Here is a 20,675-nt window from a genome sequence, read left to right as displayed (position 1 = left end):
GGAACCTGTCTTTGGAGTGCTCCGGGCCTGCCAGATAACAGCTGTTGCGATGTCGATGTCTGCTGTGGATGCTCCTCATCTGAGCTATTGGAAGCAGCACCCTCTTCCCCCAATGGATGCCAATCTGGGTCAACAACTGGGTCATCCATCACCTCCTCTTCTATGTCATGTGCACCTTCCTCTGTGTCACCGTGTATGGTGGTATAGTGTGCGGGAAGGGGCACCTGAGTCTCATCAGGGTCAGAATCTGGCTCTGTACACTGCGAGGACAATGTAGTGCTCTGAGTGAATGTACCAGCAGAATCATCCATCAGCGGCTGTGCATCAGTGCACTCCATGTCAGATTCATCTTGGCCTGGGTAATTCACCATTTCACTTGATAATCCAGGCATGGTATGTGAAAACAGCTCCATGGAGTAATCAGTAGTATGGCCTGCGTCATCCTTCAATCTTGGTTGGGGTGAAGGACACAAGGAAAGGTGTGGTTCATGAACATGAGCCTCCAATGACGACTCAGTGCTTTTACTTTTTACAACTGAAGAAGAGGAGGCGATAGAGCTGGAGGCTGAGTCAGCAATGTAAGACAAAACTTTTTCCTGATGCTCTGGCTTTAAAAGCGGTTTGCCAACTCCTAGAAAACTAAGCGTTCGAGGCCTTATGTAGCCAGACGATGACGCAGGCTCAACACCTCCTGCATTCGGTCCTATTTTGCTCTTGCCACTACCATCAGATCCACCACCAACACCATCATTACCAGCTGCCAACCCCCGCCCAATTCCACGGCCTCTTCCACCAGCCTTCCTCATTTTTGGTAGAAATGTAGACAAAATCCAACAAACTATATAGTAATGTAAAACAAGGTACAAAGTGTCTATAGGACAGGGGAGATTTTGAATTTCTGCAGACACTTGTGGACACTGGACACTTTTGGATTGTGTGAGGCCCACTGAGTATCTGAGCGCTCTGTCACAGGCTCGATGGCAGAGCTGTGACCAAAGTGACTAGAGGATAAGGGAGATTTTTAATTTCTGCACACACTTGTGGACACTGGACACTTATTGATTGTGTGAGGCCCACTGAGTATCTGAGCGCTCTGTCACAGGCTCGATGGCAGAGCTGTGACCAAAGTGACTAGAGGATAAGGGAGATTTTTAATTTCTGCACACACTTGTGGACACTGGACACTTATTGATTGTGTGAGGCCCACTGAGTATCTGAGCGCTCTGTCACAGGCTCGATGGCAGAGCTGTGACCAAAGTGACTAGAGGATAAGGGAGATTTTGAATTTCTGCAGACACTTGTGGACACTGGACACTTATGGATTGTGTGAGGCCCACTGAGTATCTGAGCGCTCTGTCACAGGCTCGATGGCAGAGCTGTGACCAAAGTGACTAGAGGATAAGGGAGATTTTGAATTTCTGCACACACTTGTGGACACTGGACACTTATGGATTGTGTGAGGCCCACTGAGTATCTGAGCGCTCTGTCACAGGCTCGATGACAGCTGTGACCAAAGTGACTAGAGGATAAGGGAGATTTTGAATTTCTGCAGACACTTGTGGACACTGGACACTTATGGATTGTGTGAGGCCCACTGAGTATCTGAGCGCTCTGTCACAGGCTCGATGGCAGAGCTGTGACCAAAGTGACTAGAGGATAAGGGAGATTTTTAATTTCTGCACACACTTGTGGACACTGGACACTTATGGATTGTGTGAGGCCCACTGAGTATCTGAGCACTCTGTCACAGGCTCGATGGCAGAGCTGTGACCAAAGTGACTAGAGGATAAGGGAGATTTTGAATTTCTGCACACACTTGTGGACACTGGACACTTATGGATTGTGTGAGGCCCACTGAGTATCTGAGCGCTCTGTCACAGGCTCGATGGCAGAGCTGTGACCAAAGTGACTAGGGGATAAGGGAGATTTTGAATTTCTGCACACACTTATGGACACTGGACACTTATGGATTGTGTGAGGCCCACTGAGTATCTGAGCGCTCTGTCACAGGCTCGATGGCAGAGCTGTGACCAAAGTGACTAGAGGATAAGGGAGATTTTGAATTTCTGCAGACACTTGTGGACACTGGACACTTATGGATTGTGTGAGGCCCACTGAGTATCTGAGCGCTCTGTCACAGGCTCGATGGCAGAGCTGTGACCAAAATGACTAGAGGATAAGGGAGATTTTTAATTTCTGCACACACTTGTGGACACTGGACACTTATGGATTGTGTGAGGCCCACTGAGTAACTGAGCGCTCTGTCACAGGCTCGATGGCAGAGCTGTGACCAAAGTGACTAGAGGATAAGGGAGATTTTGAATTTCTGCACACACTTGTGGACACTGGACACTTATGGATTGTGTGAGGCCCACTGAGTATCTGAGCGCTCTGTCACAGGCTCGATGGCAGAGCTGTGACCAAAGTGACTAGAGGATAAGGGAGATTTTGAATTTCTGCACACACTTGTGGACACTGGACACTTATGGATTGTGTGAGGCCCACTGAGTATCTGAGCGCTCTGTCACAGGCTCGATGGCAGAGCTGTGACCAAAGTGACTAGAGGATAAGGGAGATTTTGAATTTCTGCACACACTTGTGGACACTGGACACTTATGGATTGTGTGAGGCCCACTGAGTATCTGAGCGCTCTGTCACAGGCTCGATGGCAGAGCTGTGACCAAAGTGACTAGAGGATAAGGGAGATTTTTAATTTCTGCACACAATTGTGGACACTGGACACTTATGGATTGTGTGAGGCCCACTGAGTATCTGAGCGCTCTGTCACAGGCTCGATGGCAGAGCTGTGACCAAAGTGACTAGAGGATAAGGGAGATTTTTTATTTCTGCACACACTTGTGGACACTGGACACTTATGGATTGTGTGAGGCCCACTGAGTATCTGAGCGCTCTGTCACAGGCTCGATGGCAGAGCTGTGACCAAAGTGCCTAGAGGATAAGGGAGATTTTGAATTTCTGCACACACTTGTGGTCACTGGACACTTATGGATTGTGTGAGGCCCACTGAGTATCTGAGCGCTCTGTCACAGGCTCGATGGCAGAGCTGTGACCAAAGTGACTAGAGGATAAGGGAGATTTTTAATTTCTGCACACACTTGTGGACACTGGACACTTATGGATTGTGTGAGGCCTACTGAGTATCTGAGCGCTATGTCACAGGCAGAAATTGGCTAGTGTATCACAAACTACAAGGTGTATGTAGAATTGGGCAGAATTGGAATCTCCCTAGAGTGCAGGTCTGTAAGAACGGAACATGTCCTCGACTTATTCTCACAGAGTGACTCACTGATAGCTTCACTGTGGCTGTGATAACAGCCGTTACACGGTACTGTGTGAGGAGTGTACACCGCTGTATGGTGTGAAAAAATGCACGCTCAGTACCTCAGCAGGACAAAAAAAAAAAATTGTGATTGCTTTTAAAAAAGCAGTTTGCGGAGCAGTGGGTAAACAGCAATGCAGGAATGTCAGGAAGCCTTAGAAGGCAGCCCAACAACCAACACCACTGATACACCACTATATAGCCTCCCCTTGCACTGCACAGTGACTGGTGTGTTGTACAGGCAAAATCGCTAGCAGCAGAAGCAGTTTTTTTTTCTTCTCAGCAGGACAAAAAATAAAATTGTGATTGCTTTTAAAAAAGCAGTTTGCGGAGCAGTGGGTAAACAGCAATGCAGGAATGTCAGGAAGCCTTAGAAGGCAGCACAACAACCAACACCACTGATACACCACTATATAGCCTCCCCTTGCACTGCACAGTGACTGGTGTGTTGTACAGGCAAAATCGCTGGCAGCAGAAGCAGTTTTTTTTTCTTCTTCTCAGCAGGACAAAAAAAAAAATTGGGATTGCTTTTAAAAAAGCAGTTTGCGGAGCAGTGGGTAAACAGCAATGCAGGAATGTCAGGAAGCCTTAGAAGGCAGCCCAACAACCAACACCACTGATACACCACTATATAGCCTCCCCTTGCACTGCACAGTGACTGGTGTGTTGTACAGGCAAAATCGCTAGCAGCAGAAGCAGTTTTTGGTGTCTTCTTCCCTGCCTAACGCTCTCCCTACAAAATCAGCAGCAGCAGCAGCTCTCCCTATTCTGAGATCAGCATGAGTAACATGGCGGTCGGCGTGCACGCCCTTTTATACCCCCTGTGACGCCCCCCAAAGCAAGCCAATCACTTGCATGCCCTTCTGAAAGATGGTGGTGACCCGTGCCTATGTCATCACGTTGCCCACAGTGTCCGTGGATCCTGATTGGCTGAAAAAGAGCGCAAAACAAACTTTTGGAACGTGACTTTGGCGCGTAAGTCGCCGACCTCGTGGCCGACCTCATCCTAGGGTCGGGTTTCGTTTCATGAAACCCAACTTTGCCAAAAGTCGGCGACTTTTGAATTTTTTCGACCCGTTTCGCTCAACTCTAGTAAGGGGACTATATTTCTGACAAGCTGTAATGCAGGAGTAACGTACCACCAGGACTGTGGACAGCCTTGAAGAGAAGGTGAATCCAGAGCAGACTGGTAGCAGGAATGGTAGGGTGGTAGCAAGAGCTACTTTATGCTAAAGTTCCAGGAAAATGGAGTTGCCCTTAGCACTGAGTCATTCTGCAGTAATCTTTATTGCAAAAACTATGTCTGTGACTGTGACCACAGGAAATGTGCCGTTGTACGTGAAATAAGACAGTGTGAAGTGTGTTACATGCTATTCCCTGCATTTGAGCCTTGTTGTCAGTAAAAAGGACTGTTTTTTTCAAGCTGGTGTGGTTTCCTTATTTTGGAGTCCAAAGGAACTGGCACCGCGCTAGGTATAGGCAAGACAGAAGCAAGCCTGTAGTTCTCCATCACTAAAACACTACAACACACACACCCAGGAACCTAAGGGACTTCAGGGTCCTTCTATTTCTGTTGCGGGCCGGGGTACAGAAATCTCAACGCTTGCCCACGGCTACCACTCATTACAAGACCCTGGTAGACCTATCTAGGCTTGTATAAGATCGATCTTCCTATCGATCGTTCACCCATTAAGTCGCCATGACTTCAGATTGAGCAGAAGACAGTTAAAATAAATAAAATTATTTAAGGGCAAAATTGTCAAAATATTTTTGTAGGCAATAGGGATAAGGTCACAATAACTCAGCTGCAAAAGCGTGTAAAAAAAAACTAGTGTTAGGATATATGCTGGAACAGACATGTCATTAGTGTTTCTGATCCTGCTTTATAGAATAAAATGCCTGATTCTCGTAGCCCTCTCATTGCTCTCCAGTGCTAGGGAAGCTGAACTAGCTCTAGCTGTAGTACTAGTTTTTTACACAAGATGGCGATGCAGGTTAGCATCTCATGCCAAATGCTTCTTTTATAGGGCTCATGGTTTTGAGAAGACTGAAACATGAAAAGGAAGGTGGGAAGTTTACAGGATTAAAAGTGGTTGTCTCTGATCATACTTTTAGCATTTTGAAGATTTCAGGTGACTGTTACTCTAGTGAGCCATGAAGGGGTTGCTTTCCAATTTGGCTGATCTGCACAGATGAAATGAAAACGTCGCCATGGCTATCCATTTAGGTTTAGACCTAGATCTCGCCTAAAAAAGATGAACAAATTAGCATTCTTTTACTATGGGTGTCATGATTGCTTATAGCCTCCACCACTGGTTCGCTGGCTTAAGACAAGCTTTTCTTCTTTCCATCTCCTCTCCTGTTCATTGCTTCTGCCCTCCTGCTGATGCAGACTATAGTGCACAGGTGTGCTGACTACTGGTCTCTTAAAGGGGTTTTCTCATGTTTAATGGGTTAGAGGATAACTTTACAATAGCTGGGAATCCAACTGCTGGGGACTGCTGCTCCATTCATTCTAAAGGGAGTGCAGTGCTCAGCTTTCTCCGGCACTCTCAGTAAGGGCAAAATTCAGTTGTCTGTACAAATTGGTCAGATATCTGTTTGCAGTGCACAGACTCGCTGTGGGTCTCCCTACCCAAGTGTGACAGCTTCATATATTTCTATGAAGCGTCACGCTCGGGTCGGAAGACCCGCAGCGAGTCCGTGCATTGCAGCCCAATATTGAACTGCTTTGCATGAATGTCTGAATGCGCCCTTTAGTGTATGTCGATTGCAATGATACGTCACTCCTTGTTATTAAAGGTGCCCAGATAAGGGTTACCACTCCCTTATAATAAGTTTAAAAAAATTTATCTGGCACTCAAATGATTACTGCAGAAAATTTTTTTTATTTCAAGATTATAATCCAAATTAATTAACGTTTCGGTCTATTCAGCGACCTTCATCAGACGTATTATGTTAATGTGAATACGCCCCATAGGTATAGAAAGCTGAAGCGTCAGTATGGTGTCATAGAAAAAGAACCAGGAAAACGGAGCGCTCTGTGGTATCGGTTGGAGCCGGTGAGAAATGCGCCTTCCATCAAAGAAAAGGATGAGGAGGGGCGGGCAATGTTTCAGAAACCAACCGGCACGGGATGTACACCAGATCCCAGGTAATGCCAATCTAGTGGTTAATATTTCTTCTAAAAGTCTAAATTCCTCACAAATGGGTCTATTGCAAAAAGGTTTATCATTCTGCCTGACTTATAGATTTAATACTTTTCAGCTAGACATTGACCTACAGAGGTTCAACAGAAATCTAAGATTGAAGGCTAATTTTAGTAATCCCAATAATCAATTGTTGCCTGAGACACATCCAACACCAATAAATCTGACTGATTTAGGTTTGAGATTACGTAGTACTTTTTCACCACCTAAAAATACAGTAGCCACCCGATTGAAACTTTTATTACATTAATCAACAGAGAAGTGTCTGATTATTCTAAAATGATCATTAGAGGTGACTTTATGGTTCGGCCTAATCTTGATCATACAGACCAAATAGCCCTAAGAACATTGATAGAGGATAGAGATATAATAATAATATAATATATATTTGTCGCAAGAAGACTTGTTACTTCTCCAGTCAGAGGTCTCTCATACAGCCAAATCTCATACACCCAAATTCTTTGCACTAATGAGAGGGCAACATCTTGAAACATGTGTCTGAAAATAGAGATTCTGGTTTGGCTTTTATTCTGAGTCATGTGGCAAGGCTCGTTAAAGGGTTACTTTTGACTTTTAGGATTACTACTTCCAATAGATGGCACTAGAATTCTAGTCCTCTTCCTCTCTGAAGAAGCAATTTGTATATTTAAATTCCCAGAGGAGCATTGCATGGCATGTAAGTTTCCTTACTGCGGCATGTCAGGCATATCGTTCTATGCAAGGAAATACGTTAACCCTTGGATATTTTATATATGAGATGGCTATGCCCACCATGCGTAAAGTGAGCGCTTCATGTGCGGATGGTACCCAGGGTCTGGAGGATACTCTCCTCCAGGCCCTGGGTACCATAAACCTGTAAAAAAATAGAATTAAAATAAAAAATAGTGATATACTCACCCTCCGGCGGCCCCAGAAGTCCTTCCCGCCTCTCACCATGCTCCCGGCATCTTCTGGTCCCAGTAATGCATTGCGCGAATGACCGCGATGATGTCGCGCTCTCGCGGGCGTGACGTCATCTCAGGTCCTTCGCGCAAAGCATTACTGGGACCGGAAGATGCCGGGAGCGCCGCAGAGCAGATCAGAGCCGTCGGAAGGTGAGAATAACAATATTTTTTATTATTTTTAACATTCTACCTTTTACTACTGATGCTGCATAGGCAGCATCAATAGTGAAATGTTGGTCACACTTGTCAAGCACTATGCTTGACGAGTGTGACCAACCTGTCAATCACATTTCCAAGCGATGTTTGAAATCGCTTGGAATGCGCAAGCTTTCCGCAAGCGAAAAATGCTTGCAAAACGCTCGTTTTTCGCGGGAAAACGTATGCGATCTCGCGGGAAAACGCATGCGAATTCGCATGCGTTTTACAAGCAGTGGGAGTTGCAGAAATGTTGTGGAAATTTCCGCAGCATTTCTGCAGTGTGGGCACATAGCCTTAAGATGTCAAAGAAAATGCTTCTGGAAAAACACTGCCATTGTTTTCCTTCCAAGTTAGACCTAGTGACAATAGTCAACTCCTCTGCTTCTTTTTACAGACCTCCCCCTCTATTCTTGCACAGGTGCCTATTACTGTCTACAGTGTCGGACTGTGGTGCCAAGGGCTCACCAGTAACATTGACTTTGGAGGGGGGCCCACTTTTCACCTGCATACAAATATTACACTACCCCCATTCACAAATTTACCTGTATCTCTATATGATAATAGACTGGGTAGTTTGGTTAATGAGTGATGATATGCTTTTTTCTGTACAGAGTGAATCAAGTGAATTATGACAAGTACTGCCCATACAGGGAGTTTGGGGGCTCAGATCTGCATAAGGGCCCACTGGGGGATTGCCCTGTTACCCCATGGGCCAGTCCGAGCCTGTCTATATGTGCCCCTTGGAATATACCAAGTATCTGATTGCATTTTTCTGTTGTCATAGAGTTGCCAAAAACAGTGCAATGATGGATGACCAAGAATGCTAGCATTTTTTAGTATTATTATGTTTGCTGATATAGCACCAAATAGAAAAATACTAAAACTTAACTTTTACTCCGAGTTTAAAAACATGATGAAAAGGTATAAAAAAAAATTAAAAAGATTAAGATTGATAAGCTTACGCGATAGCTTATGGATACTAATCTTTTTTTCATTTTTTTGTACTATTACATCATGTTTTTAGACTCAGAGTAAAAGTTATGTTTTAGATTTTTCCCTTTTGCACCAAGTCCTAACAGACATCTTCATCGATTTTTGACATGGAAGCCAGTCCCCGGTGTGTCTCCTACACTCCCTGTGTAAGCAGGCACTGGAAATGAGGTTCATTGGATGCAGTGAAGAGCCTGAGGCAGGGAAGGGGTTAACAAGATTTACTAGAACAGGTAATTAACATACAAGTAATACTCCACACAGGGAAACGAGATCAGTAACGGCAACAACAGGATTTGCATACAAACACAATATTTGAGAAGGTGTACAAAAAAGATAACTTATTGCTTGCAGTTCTTGTTGGGAAAAGGCTGGAATATCTCCCGCCGGCGTCGTAAGTCATGGACAATGTCTCCGGCTCTGTTACAGAGAAACGAAAAGCTCCGTCTCCCGACCGTGCCACTGTATCCGGTCCCGCTTGACTTGAGTGCGCTGGAACGTAGAAACAGTATCTTTTGTGGATTCCTCTGGAATAGCGCCGAACACGGACCGCATGCACGCTCGCAGGCCACATCAGCGTGTGAACCTCTGAAGCAGTCTCTAGAAACGGAACAAGTCAGATTGTCTCTCACTGAGAGCGGGAAGGAGCCGTTCAGCAAGGTAGGGTCTGAGGACAGCTCAGTAGGGACACAGTCAGTTTGTAAGTCAGAATGCTGGGAGATCGATGATGTGGAGTTAGCAGTCGGAGCAGTGGGGAGGGAGTCAACCTTCTCCTTGTTCTCCTGTCGCCTTCCCACCAAATCTCCCCCATTTCCGTACTTAGTCCCTTTTATCTCACCCCACGCCCCCTGCTGTCCAGTGCAAAGGTCCTCCCCTCCCAGAAGACCCTTCCCCCCAGCAACAGTGGTGCCAGTCCTGATAGTTCCGGCCCCAAAGTGTACCGGAAACTGCTGACTCTGTCCCGGCTCATCTTCTTACACCTGCACCACACCCTGACCAGAGATAGTCTTCACTAAGGGTTTGTATGTGAAAATCACTTTTACCTCCTTTTAGTCACTGAATTGCTTGAATTTCCAGAGTGCTTTACCGATATCATCATCACTGTCCCCATTGGGGCTCACACTCTAGATTCCCTATCAGTATGTCTTTGGAGTGTGGGAGGAAACCGGAGAACCCGGAGGAAACCCTCGCAAACACGGGGAGAACATACAAACTCCTTGCAGTTGTTGTTCTTGCTGGGATTTGAACAAAGAACTGCAAAGCAAAAGTGCTAACCCTTGAGCCACTTTTTACTGCCTTGTATCTGCTTTAGGCTGGGGTTGACTATTTTGCATGCATTTTATAGTTTAATATTAGAATATCTCAAACCAATGCTAAGAAAAAATTCTATGATTCTGGTCTTCTGCTGCAGATGTAACATTATCTCTGTGGCTCCGGAGGCTGAATTGCTTTTCTCTTGTGATAAAACTATACTGAGGTTTCTTGGAAGTCTCAATTCCACATATTATTATGTCAGGACGAGCTGTGCCAAATGACATACTCAACCCTGTTACGTCTGACGGAATTAGTGCTGCTGTGTGATAGTGGCTGGATAATCCCATTTCCTCTTTCTGGACACTTCCAGCAGACAATGGGGTTATATGAGGTTCCTTCTTCATGGCTCTGAGTATCATTTTATGATGGGGTCAGCAATGCCATGAGCAATAATCTCCCATCTTCTCTTACCAGGGCTCCAATGACGATCTCCGGCAGAATCACTGGTGCAGTTCGTTGAATTACGTCTTCCATGTTTCTTAAAGGTCGCCCGTAACTTATTTCTCTAAGTCATTTTCTGAAGACCTCCTCTGGTGCTCACTGTGCCCAATTTGTATCGGCTACTAACTAGCTGACATTTAACACTTTGACTGCCACCTCCCTTTGAGATCCTCAGTTTTCATTCCTACAAATCATCCCCCCCTCCTGTCCTCGTTTTTGTCACTCAGTGATACGGCAATCTCATGGGTGAAGCCTGGGGGTGACAGCTCCCACTGTCAGCGAGGAACGTGACATTTGATGACTAGAGGGCAGGACTGTGGGAGACTGGTGAACTCGGAGCACCAAACCACACAGCTGGAACCACATCTGCTTATATAGATCTATAGCATTTCCTATTTTTACTGCCGATTTTTGAAGAGGGAGACAGGAAAGAGTGAGAGTATGACTTGCAGACAGAACTGTCACAGATACCTTCCAAAGTAAATGGAACTGTATTTAGGCTGGAAATTGTAAGGGTGGTCCATTATGTGCGTATTCCTGTGTCCCCTGAGACATTATTATCTGGGACTTTTCATGGTCTCCTTGCAAAGTATTATCAGTGTTTATTGAGATGGCCTATGACTTCAGATCGGGGGTCATGTAGATCGTCTGTCTGATGGTATTACAGTAGTGTGTCCCTTCCTTTTAGATGGGGTGTCCTGCTGGTTCCTCTGGCTCATAAAAGCTGAATCCAAGCCCAGCATCACACTGTCTCTGTGAGCTAATCAGGTAAAATTCTAATTGGTTTGTTTGGAGTTTCATGGGAAATTTGATTCACGGAGAAGTTATTTTCCTCAAAATTAATGTCCCCTACTACTCTCTGAAGACCCCAGAGCATAATAAACGTAAGTTGGAAAAATTAAAAAAAATACTTATACTCACCTTACCGCTCACCTCTCTGTCCTCTCTTCTCCTTACAGTCACTTGTCCAATCCTCGCTGCATCTTTTGAAGACTGCCGCTCACCGTGAATTCAATTCCACGCACATATATTCTCTCCTCCCTATCTCCTGAGTTCATTTTTTCTTAAAGTAAGTCCATCAGCATTGAAGGATTATTCAAACTGCCCGAAACCTACAAGGAACCCTGACAACCACCAGGACGGAGTCCACTCAACCCCATCCTGAAAACCATAAATAAATGTATAAAGGACAATATTGGTTAAATATCTATCCCAAAATAACAATCTTCAATTTTCCCATCCTCCTTAGTTACAACTCCAATGATACAATGCAATTTGCAAAAAAGTGGGCTGACCGCATGCGGAATGCTACCTGTACAGACTAAGCTCGTGTAGGTGACAGATGACATCTATAATCAACTTATAGGGAGTCTTTCATCACAGAATGACTTGGTGCACCCTTGGTGTGACCAAACGGCTCAGTGCAAACTCCCACGTATTTGTTTTCCACTTATCTCCACTGCCCTATTCCTAGACTGGCAGCTCTCGCTTCATAACATCCAAAAGAGGGCAGAGATAGATTAGATGGAAAACAAGAAATTGTGCTGAAATGTTTGGCCACACCAAGGGTGCACCGTGCGCCTGTACTTGGTTGCATCCGTCCTTTTGTGTGTGTTGCTTATAGTTGTCATCTGTCACCTACACAAACTCAGTCCCTATAGGTAGTTTTCCATTACGGTCATCCCCTTTTTTCAGATTTGCTTTGTGTGGTTGGAGTTGGCGCTGACGGTTGTTCGCAGGATGGGAAGACTGAAGATTGTTATTTTTGGATGGATGCTTAGCTAATATTGTCCTTTATACATTTATGTCTGGTTTGAGTGGACTCCATCCTGGTGGTTGTCAGAGTTCCTTGAAGGCAAAGGTAAAAAAATTGCAAGGTCCTTGTAGTTTATTTACCTGCCTATCAATAAATCAGCATTTTGTTTCTGGAAGATGGGACTCATGGGGTGTATTGTGAAGCAAAATAAAAGTAATTTCATAGTATCTGTGACTTTTTTTTATTACAAATGGTTTCTTAAGTGAACCAAAACACTTGAACATGCCCTTATCTTTTCCTTCATTACGTCCTCTTACTTGTTCTTCTCCCTAATACTGTTGTAGCTTTCCAATCCATCATTGACTCTTTTGACCACTTACGGTAATCCACCTCCCTCCTCATTCATCTACCACGCGTCGTCGCTGCCTGTGCCTTCACTGGTTATCCATCCAGTGTATACATAAAGAAATACTGACAATGACATACAAGACAGTCCATAATCTGTCTCCTTTAAACATTTTGTGCTCTCCCAGTACCTCCCTGTAAACAATCTTTGATCCTTGCAAAACCTTTTTCTCTGCTCTACACTTGTCTCCTCCTCATGTCGTTTCCAAAGTTTAGCACATTCCCCCAATACTCAGTAACTTCATACTTTATCACAACACTCAACCACTATGCAAACCTTTAAAAGTAACCTGAATTCTCCTTTTCACTCAAGCTTATAACCAGCATTGACCCTAGCTCCAGTATACAACTATATCAACTTCTGCCCTTGGGGGCTGACTGTCAAATGTTGGCCTGTGGGGCACAAGCTCAAAGCACTCGCCCCTGAGTGGCACGGCCCATCCTTAAGCTTAGGTCTCATGTAGTCCTCGACGCGCGTTATGTGTGCCTAAAGATCAAATCCTAGCAATTTATTTAATAAAACTCAAACCATGTGGTCATTAGCATCAAGCAAGCAAATGGCACTTAATTTGTAGTTATATAGTGGAAAGATGCTGCAATTTCATCTCCCCCACCTGGCAACATGATTGCAATCACTTACCCCCTTGCAATAATAATCCCCTATCGTATAATAATAAACAATCATTATAATGCATATATGTAATAATAAGAATTATAATAAATCCCCTTGCAGTTAACACCTATAATATCATAATTAATCCTGCCCCATGGGTAATATAACATATTCCCTGTGCAATTATCAGCCGCCCATTCACACAGCTTATAATCACACACTCTCTGTAGTGTATTAATTAATTACTCACATATCGCTAAAATAAATGACCATAATCTCCATCCCAAAATATCCAGAGCACTTCCGCGTCACTTTGCCACATTTTTACATAACCAGCTGAGCACTGTCACCAGTCAGACACAACAAGGTGCTTCCACATCAGTGGTGGACTGACAGCAAGATTCAACACCCTGAGTACTACTGTACCAATGATCAATCTCACCTGTCATCACAGCCAGCCATGAACAATGACATCTCTTGAAAAACTAGCACTTTTCTCTGGCAGGTAGCATGAAGAGACTTGGTGCTTGGTGGGCACGTCTTATAGATTGTGATGTGGCTGCAATCGGTTTACTCCTCTCCACCACCTCCTCTCCCACCCTACAGTTTATCACTCCTCTCAGCCCCTTTATATACAATGCCATCCGGCAATATATCACTCCTCTCAGACTTTTTTTTATACAACCCCATCCTTCAGTATATCACTACCCTTAGCCCCTTTATATACAGCCTAATCCTGCAGTACCTTGGTCATTAGCTCCTCTATATACAGCCCCATCCTGCAGTACCTTGGTCATTAGCTCCTCTATATACAGCCCCATTATGCAGTACATTACTCCTCTCAGCACCTTCTGTATACATCCTCCTCCTGCAGTACATCATATCTCTCATGTGTATACAGCCTCGTCCTGGAATGCATTAATCTTCTCAGCTCCTCTGCATTAAACTCCTACTGCAGTATACCACTCCTCTTGGCTCCCTGTATATACAGTCCCCTTTAGCAGCACATTGCTCCTCTCTGACCCTTGTATATACGATTACCATACTGCAGTATGTCATTCCTCTCAGCTTACTATACAGAGACACATCTTGCATTATATTGCTTCGTTTTGGTTCATCTATATACGGTCACATCTTGCAGTATATCACTCCTTTCAGCCCTCTAAATAGCTACATTCTGCCATTCTTTACTCATCTCAGCCCCCTGTATACAGGAACACATACTGCACTATATCTCTCCTCTTGCCCCCTGTATACAACAACCCATCCTGCAGTATATCACTCCTCTCAACCGCCTGTATATACGGCCTCTTCCTGAATTATTTAATTCCTCTTGGCCCCCTGTACATACAGCTCCCATTCTGCAATATAACATGTCTCTCGGCCTCTTGTATATACTGTATAGCCCCCATCCTGCAGAATATCTCTATTCTCGGTCCCCTGTGTATACAGCACTTAAATAGCAGTATATCATTCTTCTTTGCCCCTGTATATACAGCCCCCCATCCTGCAGTGTATTGCTCTTCTCAGCCCATATATACATTATATATACGTATATATACACAACCTCCATACTGAAGTATATTGCCGCTTCAGCTTCCTGTACTCAGTGCTGTGTCCCACACCGATTTCCTGGGATTAACATCTGTTAGGGTCGTCACTTGAGCGCACCAGCCAATCATTGGTTGCTGATTGGCTACAATGTTCACATTCTGTCCGAGTAGAAGAAACACTGTTTCAGATTAAGTCACTCACTTATTTGAAGCCCCCACTGGTTTCCTGGAATCACAAAAATTAGCATGTGCATCAAGTGAGCGCTGCAGCCAATCAGCAGCCACGGGAGCATTCGATTTTTCGCCCAAGTGGAAGCAACCGATTGATGCAGCACTGAATACAGACGGAGGAGCAGTGTTGGTCGTGGAGTTCAGTATCGACTTTTTTTTTTTCCCCACCTCTCTGGCTCATTAATTAGGGGTTGTACAGTAGTGGATAAGAACCCTTTAAATAGTGCTACTCAGTACATTCAATGATAGGTGAAGCAGAGAGTGAGAGGCAGAGGTGACAGATGAGGAGGTAGATTTGGAGGTTGTATATGAGAACAGCAAGTGGAAATATTTCTGTTGGCTTTTTATTACCGGAGCACCCATCCTCCATGTTGTGCAATGTTTAATTGCTTGCACTTTATCATAGCTGGCTGCGTAATTCCTTGCTAGAAGTTTCAGTATATTTACCTGCTGATTAATAAATTATAGCTTTGCAGTTAAAGTTTTGGATTTATGCTATTTATAGAGATTATAAAAAAAACTAGAATTAGACTTACTGGTAATTCGGTTTCTAGGAACCTTCCACGACAGTCACCTTGGAGGATGATAAAATGAAAAAGAGGAAAAGATCCATGCATATAAAGGCGCACACCCAAAAATAGACATATATACAGTACATACAAATATGTGTATAGATATATTGAAATGTTATTGGTAGACAAAAAGACCATGATAAAATCATTTAAAAAAGGACAAAACACATCACTATAAGTCCCATGGAACAACAATATGTCAAAATACAATACCACATAGAAAAGGTATATGCATGTGGGAAAACAGTCCCTGGAAAATAGCAGTGTATATAAACAGTCTCCTAATGCATGAGTATAATGCCGACCTGGGCATCCCCAGGGGGCTGTGAGGAAAGGAACCCTGTATAAAGCGTCAGAAAGCCAATAGAGTGCTATGGGAAAGAAAATGTATGTTTGGAAAGATGTCCCTAAAGCAAAGGGAGGTCTCCCTAACGTGCAGAGACAAAAGTAAACTGCAATAGAGATAACGCCAATAGATAAATGAAGGCTCAAATAGCCAGCAAGTCACCAAACAGAGCAATCTGACGAATCTGCGGCTAGCAGCGATACGCGTGGGGCTCCCCACTTCACTTTTGTCCCGGGACCATTGCTCCTTTTGTCCTGAAGTCCCTGATGCTCTGACATGGATTGCTCTGTTTGCATTATACTCATGCATTAGGAGACTGTTTATATACACTGCTATTTTCCAGGGACTGTTTTCCCACATATATATACCTTTTCTATGTGGTATTGTATTTTGACATATTGTTGTTCCATGGGACTTAAAGTGATGTGTTTTGTCCTTTTTTAAATGATTTTATCGTGGTCTTTTTGTCTACCAATAAAATGTCAATATACAGTATCTATACACATATTTGTATGTACTGTATATATGTCTATTTTTGGGTGTGCGCCTTTATATGCATGGATCTTTTCCTCTTTTTCATTTCATGCTACTCTCTGTACATTGTGCAGCACCCCTGTACGTATTAGATTCTATTTTATATATACCCTTAAGTAGTGCTCCCTATTTCTTTAATCTTCCACCTTGGAGGAGGATGTCTCCCCGCCCTAATGGGGGACAGGAAACACAAAGAGAGGTTAAATAACCCTCCCCTTCCTGCTACCTCCAGTGTTTTTTCTGGACATACTAGCATGAATAGTTACCGCCAAAGTGCAGGAATCATCCAATAAGGTATTTAGATACGGAGGGTAATTAGTGTTGTCGTGGAAGGTTCCTAGAAACTGAATTACCGGTAAATCTAATTCTATTTTCTTCAGTCACCTTCCACGACAGTCACCTTGGAGTCATACCAGCACTAATTTTTTTAGGGAGGGACCACGACTTTCAGAACACATCTGCCAAATGTTAGATCCCTATCAAAATTTATTCTGTAGTGTCTGGTGAAGGTGTGCACAGAGGACCAGGTGGCGGCTCTGCATATCTGCTCCGATGACGCGTTCCCTCTCGCTGCCCATGATGTAGCGACTGATCGAGTGGAGTGGGCCTTTAGAGATTCGGTAGGAGAGAGATCTTTTGAGGAATATGCCAAGCAGATGGCCTGTTTGATTCAGTTTGCAATTGTGCTTTTTGCTACTTTCTTTCCTTTATTCTGTCCTGAATTTTGGATAAAAAGGTTCTGGTCAACTCTTCAATTCTTAGTTAGCTCAAGGTAATGGAGAACCACTCTGCTGACATTCAAAGTGTGGAATCTTTGTTCCTTCGCATTAGAAGGATTTGGGCAAAATGAGGGCAACACGATATCCTGACCCCTATGAAAGTCTGAGACAACTTTGGGCATAAAGGAGGGATCCAGACGTAGCACTATGCTGTCCGAGTTGAGCAATAGGTATGGCTCTTGTACCGATAGGGCCTGCAATTCCCCTACACGTTTAGCTGTGGTAATTGCTACGAGAAAAACTGTCTTAAGTGACAAGGTTTTTAGTGGAATAGAAGGTAAGGCTCGAATGGGGCCTGTGTTAGACTATTGAGGACTAAATTAAGATCCCAGGGGGGAACCCGACTAGGAAGTGTAGGGCGTATCCTGTTTGCAGCGGTCATAAACCGTTTGACCCAACAGTGTCTGGCCAGGCCCTGGTCAAAGAAGAAACTAAGGGCAGAAACTTGTACTCTCAATGTGCTTGTGGTAAGCCCTAGCTTTATACCCTTTTGGAGGAAGTCTAGTACCTGAGAAATGTTGGGATGAAAGGGATCAGGGACACTAGGAAGACACCAGGAAGATAACTTCTTCCATACTTTGCCATATACTGTATGGCATTGGTTACCGGTTTTCTGCTTTTTTGGAGAGTCCAGATTACCCCATCCGAAAGACCTCTGGCTTTCAGGATGTTGGCCTCAGTAACCAAGCTTTAGTTTGTTGAGGTTTAGGTATAGCAGGGGACCCTGATGAAGGAGGTTGGTTTTTTGGGGTAGGAGTAAGGGACCTTCCTGGACCATATCCATCAGAGCGCTGTACCAGCTTCGCCCTGGCAACAATGGAGCAACAAGGATTGTTGTGACCTGGTCCAATCAGATCTTTTTTAGCGTCTTTGCCAGCATAGGGATTGGCGGGAAGGCGTAAGCTAGGCTGAAATCCCACAGATGGGCAAAAGCGTCTATCACCCAGGCTCCGGACAAGGGACTGAGGGAGAAATATGTTCCTGTTTTTGCGTTTTGAGCATTCGCAAATAAATCGACCTCTGGGTCCCCCATCTCGCGGTCAGAGACTGGAAGACCGCTTGGTTCAGACACCATTCTCCCGGATGGACATCCTTCCTGCTGAGGAAGTCCACCTGGATGTTGTCCGATCCTTTCAGGTGTACCGCTGAGATGGACAATAGGTGCTTCTCCGCCCAGAGGAATATTCTTGCCGCCATTGACTTTAGGCTGGCATTAAGAATGAGGGAGTAGTGAAATACTCAGCCTCGCTGTTATCAGGGTCCTGACAGTGCCAGCATACAGCCTCTGCTAAGCAGGGACTCACCCGCACCGTAGGGACCCCTGGGGACAAGAACAGCTGGAAAATAAAGATGCACAGGACCTGAATGTAGAAGTTTAGCAAGCCGGCACAGGACCTACGGTCATGTTAACGGTCATGTGACTGCAAGGGGGCGGGGCTTAGCGTCCTGCTTTCAAAGAAGGTAGAAAACTCAAAGTCGGGCAAAGCGGGGGTCATGCACAGTACAGGCAAGTGAGGTACAGGAGGGATAAACAGACGGGAGGTCAGACAAAGCCAAAGGTCATACACAAGATATCAGTAAAGTACCAGGGTTGAGACAGAATGGATAGTCAGGGCCAAGCAGAGATCAAAACCAAACAGACGTAGAAGGTACCAAGCAGAATCTAAAGCAATATCCAGAGAACAGACCGAGTCATACACAGAGAATCAAGCAACCAGAACACACCACAAGCACACTCAGGGGTCACCACACAATGCCAAGGGCGAAAGTATAACTGACGAGGGATGGTAGTTTCCTAAGGCTATAAGAAGCCTCCCCAGAGCCAATGAGAGGCCACCATAATAGGTCCCAGGTGTGCAGGTGAGAGTCTGCACTGAGGTCAGAACATTAACCCCAGCAGTGCCGGTCACCCAGCACTGGTATCATGACAGTACCCCCCTCTCAACGGGGGGCCTCTGGACCCCCAGGCTTTCCTGGGTATCTAGCATGGAAAGCCCGAACCAGACGATCCGCATGCATCAACCAGGCTGGCACCCAGGACCTGTCCTCCGGCCCATATCCCTTCCAATGAACTAGGTACTGTACTGACCGCCGTACCAACCTAGAATCTACGATGTGACCAATCTCATATTCCACATGTCCCTCAACCGAAACCGGAGGAGCAGCGGACTCGGATTCTCCCCGGACTGCTTCAAACGGTTTCAGTAGGGATCTATGGAAGACGTTAGGGATCTTGAAAGAGGGTGGAAGGAACAGCCTGTATGCTACTGGGTTGATTTTTTTCCACAATCTTGTACGGGCCAATGAATTTGGGGCCCAACTTGGCTGATGGAATCTTTAACTTAATGGTTCGCTTTAGAGCCAAACTTTCTCTCCAACCTGAAACATGGGACCAGGTGTTCGTTTCCTCTCCGCGAAAAACTTATACCTGCCTTGAGACCTAGATATACACCGCTGGACTTCTGCCCATGTATCTTTTAACCGCTGAACAGAGTCCTCAGCCCCGGGGCACCCCGTTACCAGACGAGAAAACTCACCAAAATGAGGACTGAACCCATAGTTGATCAAGAAAGGGGACATACCAGTGGATTGACTCACCCGACTATTGAAGGCAAATTCAGCCAACAGCAGTATATCACACCAGTCATTCTGTCTTGAAGAAGTCAGACATCTGAGGATCTGTTCCAGAAACTGATTAGTGCGTTCCGTCTGACCATTACTCTCAGGATGGTATGCAGACGAAAAGGACAGAGATATCCCTAATTTTTTGCAGAAAGCACGCCAAAACTTAGCCACAAACTGCACACCATGATCAGACACCACATTCAGGGATACCCCATGCAAGCGGACCACATGCTGACAAACATTCTGGATAAGGTCTCAGCATAAGGTAATGCGGACAGGGGTACAAAATGAGCCTGCTTTGAAAATCTGTCCACCACTACCCAAACCACCATATTACCCCTGGAAGAGGGAAGATTGGTAATAAAATCCATGGACAGGTGGGTCCACGGTCTTTCGGGAACTTCCAAGGGCATCAGCTCCCCCGCCGGCCGGCTATGGGAGCTTGTAGAACGAGCGCAGACCCCACAACCAGAAATTAATTTCTTTATATCAGAACCAAGAGTAGGCCACCAGAAGATCCTAGTCGCGTGGCTGATATACCAGGGTGAGCACACAACTTGGATTCGTGGAACTCTTGCAAGAGTTTAAGGCGAAGTTGCTCTGGGACAAACAACTTGCCCCCTGGCTTAGCCGCAGGAGCAAGCGACTGGGCCCCCTCAATTTCCTGTTCCAATTCAGACGAGATCCCTGCTAACACCACCCCAGGGTGTAGGATGGAGGACGGTGGCTCAGGGGCAGACACAGGGTGAAAACTACGAGATAAGGCATCAGCCTTGACATTCTTTGACCCTGGACGGAATGTAATAATAAACTGGAAACGAGAAA

Source organism: Dendrobates tinctorius, unplaced genomic scaffold, assembly GCF_039654945.1.
Source record: "Dendrobates tinctorius isolate UK_male_01 unplaced genomic scaffold, ASM3965494v1 ptg000211l, whole genome shotgun sequence".
NCBI classification, from domain to species: Eukaryota; Metazoa; Chordata; class Amphibia; order Anura; family Dendrobatidae; genus Dendrobates; species Dendrobates tinctorius.
This window is presented reverse-complemented; position numbering follows the sequence as displayed.